The 12,708-nt window shown below is 40.6% G+C and overlaps 1 long non-coding RNA gene across 2 annotated transcripts; it reads left to right on the forward strand.

The window, feature by feature from the left end:
* Nucleotides 1–244: 244 nt before the first annotated feature.
* On the forward strand, nucleotides 245–9,934 carry LOC311606419. 2 transcript variants are annotated; one of them, XR_014782345.1, is made up of 4 exons: nucleotides 245–326; nucleotides 6,574–6,686; nucleotides 8,373–8,545; nucleotides 9,644–9,934. It is a non-coding gene; the product is annotated as an uncharacterized lncRNA (long non-coding RNA). The 2 variants fall into 2 exon arrangements; XR_014782346.1 differs by having other exon boundaries at nucleotides 257–326; nucleotides 6,527–6,686.
* Nucleotides 9,935–12,708: the final 2,774 nt, after the last annotated feature.

Here is a 12,708-nt window from a genome sequence, read left to right on the forward strand (position 1 = left end):
ATTCATGAGCGATAACGATTAAGTTCAAGATTGGCTGTTTAATATAAGTTTGAAAGAATAGGAGTAGAGATGTGTCATTAGCAGTATTTCCTAAATAATATGGGTGGAATAAAATTAACAAAGATCAGATCTCCTCTGTTTAATAAAGAGAAAATATGGCCCAGAAATCTGGATTTGCACTTGTCTGCACGTCAGGACCCATCACAGAAAGCAAGGCGTTCCATCCTCTCTGACATCATTTCCAGAATTCTTGACTGGAGCACTGGGGAAAGAGTAACAGCCTTTAGCTACATAATTAAACAACTGATTTTGGCTGGAACAAAGAGGTAAATTTACTATTGTTTCTTTCTTCTCAAGTTGCCACACCCAGAAAGAAGAAATGTGTGATGTATGTCTTTCAATGTAACCAAAACTAGTATGGTAGATGGAGTCCTTAAAGGAAACAGAAAGGCTAGTTCCCCTGGCAAAGATACAGAAATGTGAAATAAGTATATTTTTCCCAGCAAGCAAGCAAGCCGCACATACAACTGTTATTATTCAGCATCCAACTAAAAGTCTGATTCCGAATTCCAATTTCTACCGACTATGTAGCTCCCAATTATGGAATCTGCAACTGCAGGATCCGTGATGATCAAGGAGCATGCTGTTCGAAAGGCCACAATTTGGCTCTAGGTAATCAATACACTATTTCGAAAGCCATCTCGATGCACAGTTTGATTTAGCAATGCGGAGAGCACCGCACAGAAGGCTGCCCCACAAGTCTTGTTAAGTCAGCCTCTCCAAAGTTGGTATGCTTCCGCCTATTTTTGGAGAAAGGAGGGTCAGGGCTATAGCTAAATACAGACCCCACCCTTACCCCCAGATTTTTCCTCTAGCTCCCCTTTTTTCCTTAGTCTTGAAATGAGAAGAGAGTTATAGCCGTGGGCCATAAACATACAAATTCCTCAGCTGAAAGTAATGTTTGCCCATTTGAGAATTTACAAAATTTTATAGCACTCGATCATTGCTCCAATCAGAAGAAAATCATTGTTGAGGTAGAAAAAAAGTATGAATGAGTCCCTTTAATAGTCCAGACTGTGTTTCTTCTTTTTAAATCTGAAAAATAGAAAACACTGGGAAATGAAGTGTTCCAGGTAAAATAGGTTCAAAACACACTAGACTCAGGATTAGAACCTGAATTTTCACCCTTCTGTGGCAGACTGCCACCCACTGCTGAGACAAAGAGGACACCACCACACTACCTAGCTGGCAGCAGCAGTCCATCCTGCCCTATCCTGCTCCCCACACTGGCTAACCCCTCCGAACAAGGGCACTGTGATGGGTTTGTTGCAGATTTCAAGCCTTTGCCAAACCCCCGAGAGCAGTTGAGCTTTACTGACTTCCTGGCTGACACGGATGTAGATGTGACTGCTTGCTTTGTTTTCATTTGTGATGCTTCACTGATTGGGAAGAAATGTATATCAAGTTGGCTGAAGTGGGCTAGGTGACAGAAAGGGATGCTGCAAGGGCAGTGGCTGGGGAGAGTCGAAAAGTGAGAGGAAAGGAAATCTTTGGTGACCCTCTGGAGAAGTCACTGTCCTCCTGAGAAATATGAATGCAGTGAGGACAGTCTGACTTAAAAAAAAAAAAGAGAGAGAGAGAGAAAAGAAAACATTTGATCTGGGCTTTTTCCTTAATTAAATTAGGACTATTTGAAAAGCTGACTGAGTAATGGGGTCAGGGAGACAACAGCAGCAACCTTAAGGAGTCTTTCCTCTTTCATTTATTATGTTTATAGATGCTTTTGCATTTTTTTTCCAGCAGGACATGGGAAGGCAGGGTCATCTACTGTTTGTACTTTGTGTGTTAGCTTAGAAATTTCTACACACTATGGACTCTAGGAAGCAAGATAGCCATTTGGCCAGGCTTGTATCACTGTTGGAAGCAGTGCCCACACTGGGCAGGAGCTCTGTCATCTATCTGTCCCTTCACCTCTGGGACTTCACTGATACCAGGGTGTGTGTGTGTGTATGTGTGTGTGTGTGTGTGTGTGTGTGTGTGTGTGTGTGTGTGTGTGTGTGTTGGCGGTGGTGCAGAGGCAGAGGGGCACAGTCAGCCACCCGGGTTCAGCGCTATCTGTCGGTAGCTAAACTTCTAAATGGACACTGTATTGAGGTATGGACTATACAGGTGACACTCCCTAATTCTTCAAAGTCTTTACCACTTTCGGTGCTTCTGGAATATAAGGTGTGCAGGGAGGGAGTTACGTATAAGTCAGGATGATGTGTCTCCAGCTCCCCTGGAATATGACGATCGTTTCCAGAGGGCCGGAATAGATTCCAAGTGGAAACTGATTCGGGAACTGAAAGTACCTACTAGTTTGGAGGCTCCCCAGTTTTAACAGCAAAACCAGAAATTGCCTACTAGATCAGCTCATGTCTGGTGGAGCTGGAGCGCTATCTGCTGTCCAAGAGAAGAAGTGCATGTACAGAGGGCTCCTGCCAAAGCCTTACAGCAAGGAAAGTGAACCATCTAAAGATGCTACCTTCCAAAACCAGATGTCTTTCGGGGATCACAGCATCTGGTTCCACTTAACGCTGGGGCTTTGGATTTTAAGGAATTTGCATTCAGGCTACGTGTGCAACGATATCAAAGCCCACACAGATTACAATTTTTTTTTCCACTTGGGCAAGGGGTGTGGAATTAATCACCCTGGAATGATAGGTATGTGGGATATTTCTCACAAGCAGAAACTGCTATCAAAAACTCTTCTTTCTGAGTGGTCAGTTGTTCTGTATCGGGGAAGCAGATTATTGTAACTCCACATTTCAAGCTTCTTGCATATTCTTTTGAAATGTGTGTTATATAAGCTATGAGGTTGGCATGGCGGAAAGTCATGCACAAGTGTCTAGGTGCTGTCGAGGGGTAAGGATCGTGTTAGCTCCTGTACTAAGATGTAGCACAGGAGGGAGCCATGGGGGAGTTAAGAGTTACTGAAGGTTCGCCATTTACAGCATCAGACTTAACATTGGTTTTATCCCTAGATGTCACTGTATCTGCTGTTATTGGCTAAATAGCTGGTGAGTAAGAAGGCTGGGTTTTCAGTGTGATCCACCTATGCCTGATGTTTGCAAAACTTTTATAAACTGAGTAAGAAGACAACATCCCTGACTTTACATAGTTTTTTTTTTAAAGGCCAACTGTGGCAAAATATAAATAATGTAAAAATTATAGGATCATCATTTGAAACCTTACAATTTTAACATCAACTACATGAACATAATGCAGTCACCACTAAGATATTTCCAGAATCCTTCTCTTTTCAAACTGAAACTCTACCCAATACATGATAGAAAGCTGTCCTATTTTTGGGTTTGTGTGTTTATATATATATATATATATACATGAACATAGGTATGGATACATGTTCATGTCTGTGAGTGTGCATGTGCCATAGCTGTCAGAGGACAGCTGCAGTGCTTGCTTTGGCTATCCAGCTTGTTTGATGTGGGGTTTCTTCACTGCTGTGCACCACCCCATGATAGATGGCATGAAAGCCTCTAAGAATTCTCCTGCCCCAGCTCTCATGGGTTCTGGGGATCCAATGTGGGGTCCTTGTATTCAGGTAGTAAGTACCCATGGCGCTATCTCTCCATCCCCCCAAAAAACCCCAGTAAGCCATGGTACAGAGGTACAGACCTCAGGTTACAGTTACCATGAGCTAGAGAATGAGTAATAGAATACAGTTTCATTTAAAAACCAACTAAGGATTGGGAGATGGCTCAGCCAGTAAAGTGCTTGCTCCGCAAGTGGGAGGGCCTATGTGTTCAACCTGTAGCACCCACACAGAAAGTTAGGTGAACAGTTTTCATCTCAGCAATGGGGACAGAGGTCAGTGGTCCCTTGCATCCTGTGGCCGGACAGCTTAGCCTGATTGTTGAGAGACTTTGTCTTAAACAAATACACGCGCACTTCCCTGCACATGAGCCACCTCCCCCACGTGAGCACCACACCCATAGAAGGAATCCTCTAATTCTTCTTTTCTGTTAGCTTCTAGAAACTAACAGTCTGTTCTTCTTATTAATGTCATTATTTAATCTTTGTTACCTATACTTGGCACTTCATTTAAATAGAGTCACTCAATATTTGTTCTTTCCTGACTGGGTTATTTCATTTAGCGCAGTGTCCTGATGGCTCACTCATATAATTTTCAGGGTTTTATTCCTTAGTAAGGCCCAAGAAATACTTTCTTTGTTCATCCACTGACAAGTATCATTGCTACATTTTGGCTTATGTGAATAGCGCTGCTGTGAATTCTGATGTGCAAGTACTTTTTCTGTGTCTCTGTCTTCAGTTCTGCATGTAGGTGGATGGGAAATGGTTGGGCCATGTGGTCATTTTGTGTTTCAAAACCATAGACATTTCAATTTAAGAAACATATAACCTCTATAATGGGCACCTGCTGCAATTAACATCCCTATCCAAACTCCAGAAGGCCTCTTATCTGGATTCCTCCCAATACTTCATTGTTTCTGCTTTAGCTCCTTTGTGTGAAGAGGTCGCTTAGCTTGGGCTTTATTTCCCTAATTGTAAGTGAAGCTGGGTTTCTCTTTTTGGCCATTCAAATAACTTTGGTGGATTTTCTATTTAAATATTTTATTTCAAAATTGACTTTATTGCTTCTCAGTTGCACAACACTCTGGCTGTGGGATTTGCAAATATTTTCTTCCATTCAATGAGTGGTTTGTTTTTTTCTTTTCAGTGGTGGGCTTTATACATAAAGGCTTTTGCTTTTTTAACATTTATTTTATTATTTTATTTATATTTTATAATTATATTATTGTAAGTACCATGTAAATTTTGTTTATAAACATAAATAAAATTTGTCTGCTTTTATTGTTTAAATTATGTATATATAGATATAGATATTTGGCTACTTAAAAATAACTCAGAGAGATTGTCTTTTCTCCTGGTGCCCTTATTACAAGTCACCTCATTATGTATGCAAGGACCAGCTCCAGGACTCTTCTCTGCTTGGCTGTTTCTTTGTCTGACTTTATGCCACATTGGTTTTGATATCTGTAACTTCATAATGCACTTTGAGGTCAGGACCAGCGTGATTCCATCCCTTTTAAAGATTATTTTGGAGTCTTTATAATTCTACCTGAACTTAAGGATATAAAATTGAATTTATCAATGAATCAAAATGTAATTTTTGTACAGGGGGACTTCTCTTGTATGCTTAGCAACAGTGAATGTCCAGTCAGTAGTTACGTTAGAATGGTGCCACTAGCCAACCAGAGTCTAGGAGTTTTCCTTAATGCTGAGTAACATTAAAGATAAGCTCTCATTAATCATCGTGCATAAATAACCATGGCATATGCAAGAACTAATTTGACTTGGAAACCAAATGAGGATCAATCGGAAAAAAAAAAGCTAAAGGAAAATAGTTAAGGAATACTGCCAACCACCGAGTTGTTACACAGAACGCAAACATATTTTTGCAAGGACCCTGAACAAGAGTCAGAGACAGATAACAGTTTAATCGCAGTAATAGATTATATTTTCCATCTGCTTCTTTTGTAAACATGAGTTGCTTTCTGGACTCATCCTATTTCATCGCATGGCTATACGTTTGAGACAGAGTGGCAGTAGCAAAACTTTATCTTATATTTTAATACATGGCAGAGAAAGCTCCAATTCTCCAACCTGACCTGTAATTATACTGGTCAAAGATACCTTCGCTCTTGTAGTTGAGGACATTTCAGTCGCTCCTCAAATTTAGAGTCACATACTTCAACTTTTAGAAAAGACCCTATTGTCATGCAGTGGGGTTGGCCTGCCACCTGGGAAGCTCTAGGCCTAGACTTCAGCTAGTCCGTCACAAATCTTTTTTTGGACTTTTTGGCTTAATTATATAATTACAACAAGTTTTGAATAGAAAAATCTATAGACGTCCCAATTCCTCTCACTATGACCATAAAGAACTGCATCTCTGACTTCAAACCCTGGACTTTGCTCAGTGGCTTTTGGTACCTTCTCCACTCCGTACTCTGTAACTGTGAAAGAGCTGGATGGAAAACGCATTTTGTTCGCTAAATCATGCATAGGAATGGGGGCAATAATTTTAAAACATGGCTTCCAGGAGGACAGAGACAACCTAATGCTCCAAGGGAAGTTTTTATAACTAACAAGATCATGTCACCTGGAATAGTCTGTCCTGTCTGATGGGACACTGGAGTTATGAGTGCCCATGGCTGGCCCAGGCCATGCACTCTCAAATATCATGGGGATACTGCAATATTTACTTCCTCTGAGGTCCTCAAGGACTTTTTAAAAGAAAAGCATGACTTTGAAAATCATCATTTTGGACCTGTTGCGTTAGTCCCATGAGGGTCATTAACAGGAAGACAGGAGTGTTGTAGCACAACAAGAAGTGGCAGCAGCAGTGGTTACCACAGTAACTACCATAATAGCTTTATTTTACATCATGATTTTCTTATAAAAATTCATTCCTAGCAATTGACACATTTGTCTTGTTGCTCAGATCCTTTTCCTGAGGTGGCCAGAGGTGAATGTTGCTTTCTGTTCCAGATGGCGAAGCATGACTTGTGAAAAGTGAGAAAGTCTTCAGGGGTCTCAGAAGCCCCCGAAGGAGTCTCCACCACTGACATGTGATAGGCAGTGTCATCTTTCCAAAATAGAAGGTTGGATTTAGCCTCATTTCCCATCTTCCTTATAATTTCAATAAGCTTTCAGAATGAAGTAGAACTTATAGCTTATTAAGAAAAGTGCTGGTGAAGGGAGTAATACAATTTCTATGGGAAAATGAGGGGTGTATTCAAAGGATGGTCTTACACCTGTGTCTAGACTTCTGTCATTCTGTCAGGGTGGTGGAGTACCACATCCTATTGCATCTTGGTGTGTCCAAGTGCTGGATCAAACACCATCAGAGGATCTGACTCAGATGGTAAAGGTAGGACCCTGGTCACAATTAAAAATAAAGTCAAGTCTTCACAGTATTGCCAGAGTTGAGGATTATTGCATCCCTACCAATTAAGAATGATGTGACACTGACTTTACTCTAGTAGCTAAGGGCTTAAATTATACAATAAATGGAATTGGTTTAAGATGCTCTAGTAGTTTCTTAATACAAAGAGGCTATAGTTATAGATCTGCTATTTAATTTCTTGCTTTTTAGATATTTTATAACTTAAATATAAAAATTAGTGCTTTTCTTAGACTGCTTTGCAAATTTGTGATTTTCAAATTTCAACAGATTTTGTGAGCTACACCCAAAGCAAAGTCAATCAGAAACACATAGGACATTTTATCCTGAGTGTTCCATGTCAGGCAGGAAAGGTTGTTTCTGATCTGGAAAGAGTGGACCTAGTGCAGAAATCTCTCAGTAAAGCCAGTCTGAAGTTTCACCTGCTCATATTAGAGTCATCATATAGATGAGAGTTTACATAAAAAATCACATTGTAAAGCAAAGCCCTGGAAGAGCAAGTCCAAGTCTTTGATTTTTATCAAAAACATAACATGTAGAACGGATCTCCCATTAAATTTTCTCTAATCTGTGTGGTTATAGCCCCTAGAATTGCAGCTGTTATGAGGACAGATGGAAGATGGGCATGCTGCCTAAACCACATAGACGTATAGGCATAGACATGGAGACATCCAAAGGTACCGTGGGTATTTCAAGTTCTCTGGTAGAGAGTGGAGCTCTGCATTCCCACCTCTCTGCTCTTTTCCTAGTCTATGCATTGTTGCATATGGCTCCATGGCGTGTCTTCTGTTTCACAAGTCTTATTTTGCTAAGGAGAGTATTGACTGTTTCTGACCACTCTCTCGATTCTAATTCCCATATTCTCCTCCCTTCTGACCAGTTACCTCTCTATGCTTAACCAGCAATACATGTACAGTAATCTTTAAACAGATATAGGCAGATCTGGGTTAGACCTGACTGACTCTCTGATTTTAATATCCCAGATTCTATGCTAATAAAGCATGCAAAGGAACAAGACCTTTGCTGCAAAAGTGAGAGCAGAGGAGACTTTTGAAGCCCATAGATCCTTTGGGAAGGCATGGGATGGTGAAAATGTTTCTTTAAATAAACAAACAAAACAAAAGAGAATTTTATGTTAATTATAATAAGTTCTGTATCTTCTTTTAGTTGTAAGATTAAATACCCAGTAGAAGTAAACTCAAGGAAGGCTGTTGAGTCAGAGCAAGCTGCCACACTTCTTGCCAAGGAACTTCTTATGATGAGCACAAATCAAAAACAACCAGATCGCTCAGCAAAGCTCTCCTTCTGTTACGCTGCAGTGTCCCATTCAATACCTCCTTTGGGCCAAAGCCACATCCTTTTCCCTGTGCACTTGCCTTTATAGGAGAAGTGCCCAAGACTCCTTCAGGAGCTGGAAGCATCCAGGAAGTCCTTTCCCCCCATGACTCCAGGAAGTTCTTTTGTGTACTTGTGTTTCATGAGAAGCTTGGAGCTCTAGCATGTGTGTACTGACTCTGAAGCCATGGCTAAAAAGCAGAAGAACGAGCATCCTTTCAGGTATGATAAGGCTACTCACACTTTAAGTTAGTTGTCTGTGACATTTGATAGATTTGTGCTATTAAAACGGGCTTGTCCATAAACCGATTTTGTAAACTAAATTTTATTATATATTTTTTTTATAATGAATTGACATGTGTGTTTGGCAAGGTTATGATGAGCAATTGAAGACTCTAAAACAGTGAAGTCAACTGGCGTGTGCACGCATTGAGCTTATGTGTTTGCTCTGAACTCAGGACACACTTCACTGACTACAGTTTACTGGAAGACAAACATCCATTTATCTATCTATCTATATATATAGCTGCAAAGTTCATGCTTGCTTAGGTCTCTGCAATTAATAAAGCACAGTTAGGCACATTTTTTTTTCATTTAGTCCTGACATGTCTTCCATTGAGTTAAATACTGACTCTTACAGCTAAGGGAGAAAAAGAGTGCCACAAATGCTCTGACAGCCCAAGTGGGTATGCGTGTGATTTAGATCACAGTGGTGTGAAGTAAAAGTGTTTGGTTCCAAATCCATTGCTCTTCTCGGCACAATTGCAGTGCTAGTGCTTGGTAGAAGCTATGGAGGCAAAACTTTCCCTGTGTGTCCTGAAGGGATGAGGACTCTGAAGGGCTTTCAGTGTTCTTTATTAGCATCACAGCATTGAAAAGGGTGTGGCATATGGGTATCCCCACAAAGGCAGCAGAGTCCTGCTTGACTTTATCACTTCAGGCTTTCCCTCAGCTTAGCAGTGGGTAGCTGCTACACTGCAACATTTCCAATGCCAGTGTTCGGCAAACCCCAGCTCCTTGGGCCCAAACCAGTCTACATTTATTAACAAAGACTTCTTGAGGCATTGCTATACCTAATTGTGTATGTAATTTTCTATAAGGTCTTCTATATTGCCATTGTAGGACTGAGTCATTGTGACAGAGGCCAAATTCTCTGAAAAGCGTTTCACTAAGACAGTGTATTTGTCTCCTGTGTTTGTTCTTTTTTATTTTATGTTGCTGTTTTGCATTCCTTTAACTAATTATATTTTTCTGCAATTTACATTTTATAAAGAAAATAGATTTAAGTATGGCTCTAACTAATCAAGGCATTTGTTTCAGCTAGCAAGTGATTTGGCTGGCATTGCAGAAGGTCCCTGGAGAAGCTTGCTTCCTCATCCGAGAACTCAGAAAGGCACCTTCTCAGTGTGTATCACATTTCTACAAATACAAGTTCAATTAAAGAAACTTTGGCTTTTAATTTCCCCCATTCTCTATTGTCACTCAGCCTTGGGTTGAACCCTCAAGCTGGGTAAGCAGTGCCCCTGGAGTCCTGCTGCGGCTGCTTCCAAGCAGTAGTCGTTTCCTGACGTGTGCTTAACACAAAACCAAACAGTACAAATAATGCTTCTATTGTGCCTCTACCGTGGTTGGTCTCAGGGGCAAGACTATCATCATAAAACACAAAGCTGCCATAGAAATGGACAGACAGGAGAGAGGAGTCCCAGAGCCTCAGGATCGCAATGGAAACTTTCTCCAAATTGACAGCTGGAAACTGCAGGGTTTTCTTGATTATTCACCAAAATGTCAAGATTACTCATCGCAATGGGCAGCTGCAGACAAACTTCACTGTTCAACACATGTATATTAAGAGGATATCAAAGATTGTGCTCATGACTTTTAGGATATTAACCAAGGAATAGCTGTATGTTTGTAGAATACCAGCTTATTGGGTCAGCCAGCTTGGACAATTTCCTCCACTGACTCTCTGAATTTCTTCCTTGTGTGACAACATTCAAATGCTTGGAGGAAGTAGATGAATGTGGACTTTGTGGACACCCTTCATTGTGTGGGTCTAAAGCTGGTCACCCTGTTTTAAACAAGTAACAACTGGGTTGTGGCTTCTTTAAGACATTCTTGGCTTAGTCATACCCCATGCCTCTCTTTCTCTCACTGTTCTGTTGCATTGAGTATTTGGAGCAAAGGTTGATTTTTGTTGTTGTTGTTAAGATATGTAATTCAATAATTGTGTGCCTGTGATTTGCAAGATAAGCTGTCATACAGTGAAGACACTCCTATGGAACTCAGTGAAAAAACTAAACAAGACAAAAGTCTCTCTTATTCAGAATTTTGATTTTAGACCTCACCTTTTGGGCCCTCAGACACAATATTTTATGGTCTAAAGAAGGCACAATTGAGCCCAGCTTTCCCCAAGGTAAAGTGATAGTGATCTCACTAAGGAACGGGTGCTGATTGGTAGATTCAGAAGGTGGAAGCTATTATCTATAGCATTGTGGAAGTTTGGGACTAACTCTCTGATTTTGTCACAAAATGTAAAGAGTCATGATTTTGGTGAGAAGAAAGATGTGGACTTGGAAAAGCTACTCAGAATATTAATTATTATATTAATTGAATGCTGTCATTGGACGGCTGTCTCTGTACAGAATGACAGTCTATGGGCCAAGCCGGAGAAATGTTCCCACTTCCTACACACCAAGTACTGTAGCTGAATGCCCAGACCGTGTCTAATCTCTCAGTCCCCCGACCAGTCCATCACAAGGAAGCAGAGCTGTCAGACAGCATCCCTTTCTCTTCTGCCCTCTCAAAAGTATTCCCTAGTTGACTACCAGCCAGTCAGAAGCCCAAACTTGCCTGGAGTTTCTGACAGTCTCTGAAAGAGGAAAACATGCTAGCAGACATAATGTACCTATCCCAAAGTCAGCGGGTCTCGTAGGAACCGCGGGATACGCTGATCATTACTGAGATCTTTATTATTCATTTATGCTAGCCTAAGACAGCAGTTGCTACCTTCGTAATCCATTTAGCTCCCATGGTTGTCTGGCTCAAGAAAAGTATACAACTCGTGTGGGCTACAGAAACTGACAACAGGTCCTGTTGCTGTACAAGATCTCCTAACACTAGAGCAACACTTGAAAATCCCTGGATAATTGTCCTTAAATCTCAAACATGCATTCTTTACTTTGCTATTGAGTAGCAATATCAGAAATTAAACCTCATGAGCGTCCAAAGGCAATTATAAAAGGAGGAGATTATGGTGTAATCTTGTAAACGGGGACCCACTTAACTGTCGGAAAACTTGCCATAAAAGCAGCAGTAACAATGCTAAACACAATACAGAACTTTCAACTGTTAATTCCTGTACTCTGTTCCTCTATTAGACATGATTAAGTTCAAGGAACCATCACCAAATTGATTGTAGAGACAATATCATCACCATCATGTGCTGGCAAAATACAAATAGATTTGCCATTCTGTCCCATGGGCACTTGCTAATGTAACAAGAAGCAGAAGCAAATCCCCTGCAGTAAAAAACGGGACACTTGAAGGCTCAGAGCTCAGAGCACAACTGCAAACCTGCATGCTAATAAGTCTGACTTTAAAAATTCCAACCATAGGAGGGATGAAAACAGATAGAGAATTAATTTTTTTAGGCTGACTGTTACTCTTTGCTGGTCACAGAGGGCTTTGGCTCTGGAGCTATTGTTGCTTGATATTTATTTTCACCCTACATCTTAATGGAAGTGAGTGTGGTTTTTTTTCAGTATAATAGATCCTTGCCTCTTTTTTCGTGAATGAACATTAGTAGGGTACCTTCTGTGTGAAGAGGGAAACTCAGAAGACAATGGTGTGGCCTTGGTCCTGGCATAACTCATACACAGATATATGTATACAGACATGTATATATGCATATGTATGTATGCATGTGTACATATGTATGTGTGTGTGCGCCAAATAAGCCAAAAATTGTACATTCTATTGTTGGTTTTTATCAAAGTCATCTTTTTTTAAAACATGGGAACAAATCTGTAGACAACAAAAATATGGGCCAATGACAGGACTTCTGACGTAGTTCACAAAAGAAAGAGTAGATGTATTTCCTTGGTATTTCTTGATCCGGGTGGCATTACCTAGTTTTTTAAGTACCCACTTTGTGTCAGGTATAGGAGAAACCCAGACTCCTCAGTTTCCAGATAACATGAGGACTCTCGGGCCTTTTTTAATCTATCTGTCTTTTTAAGACTCCATCATGGTATTCCAGCCAAGACGCTCTGTCTTCGAGAATGCAGCTATGTCGATAACTAGATTTGTGTCTGTTGAGCACAACTCCAACCTGATGGCTATAATGAGCAAATTATTCACTATTAAACTTGCATCTCAAGAACTGA

Source organism: Acomys minous (assembly GCF_964271855.1).
Source record: "Acomys minous genome assembly, chromosome: 10".
In the NCBI taxonomy this organism is placed as follows: Eukaryota; Metazoa; Chordata; class Mammalia; order Rodentia; family Muridae; genus Acomys; species Acomys minous.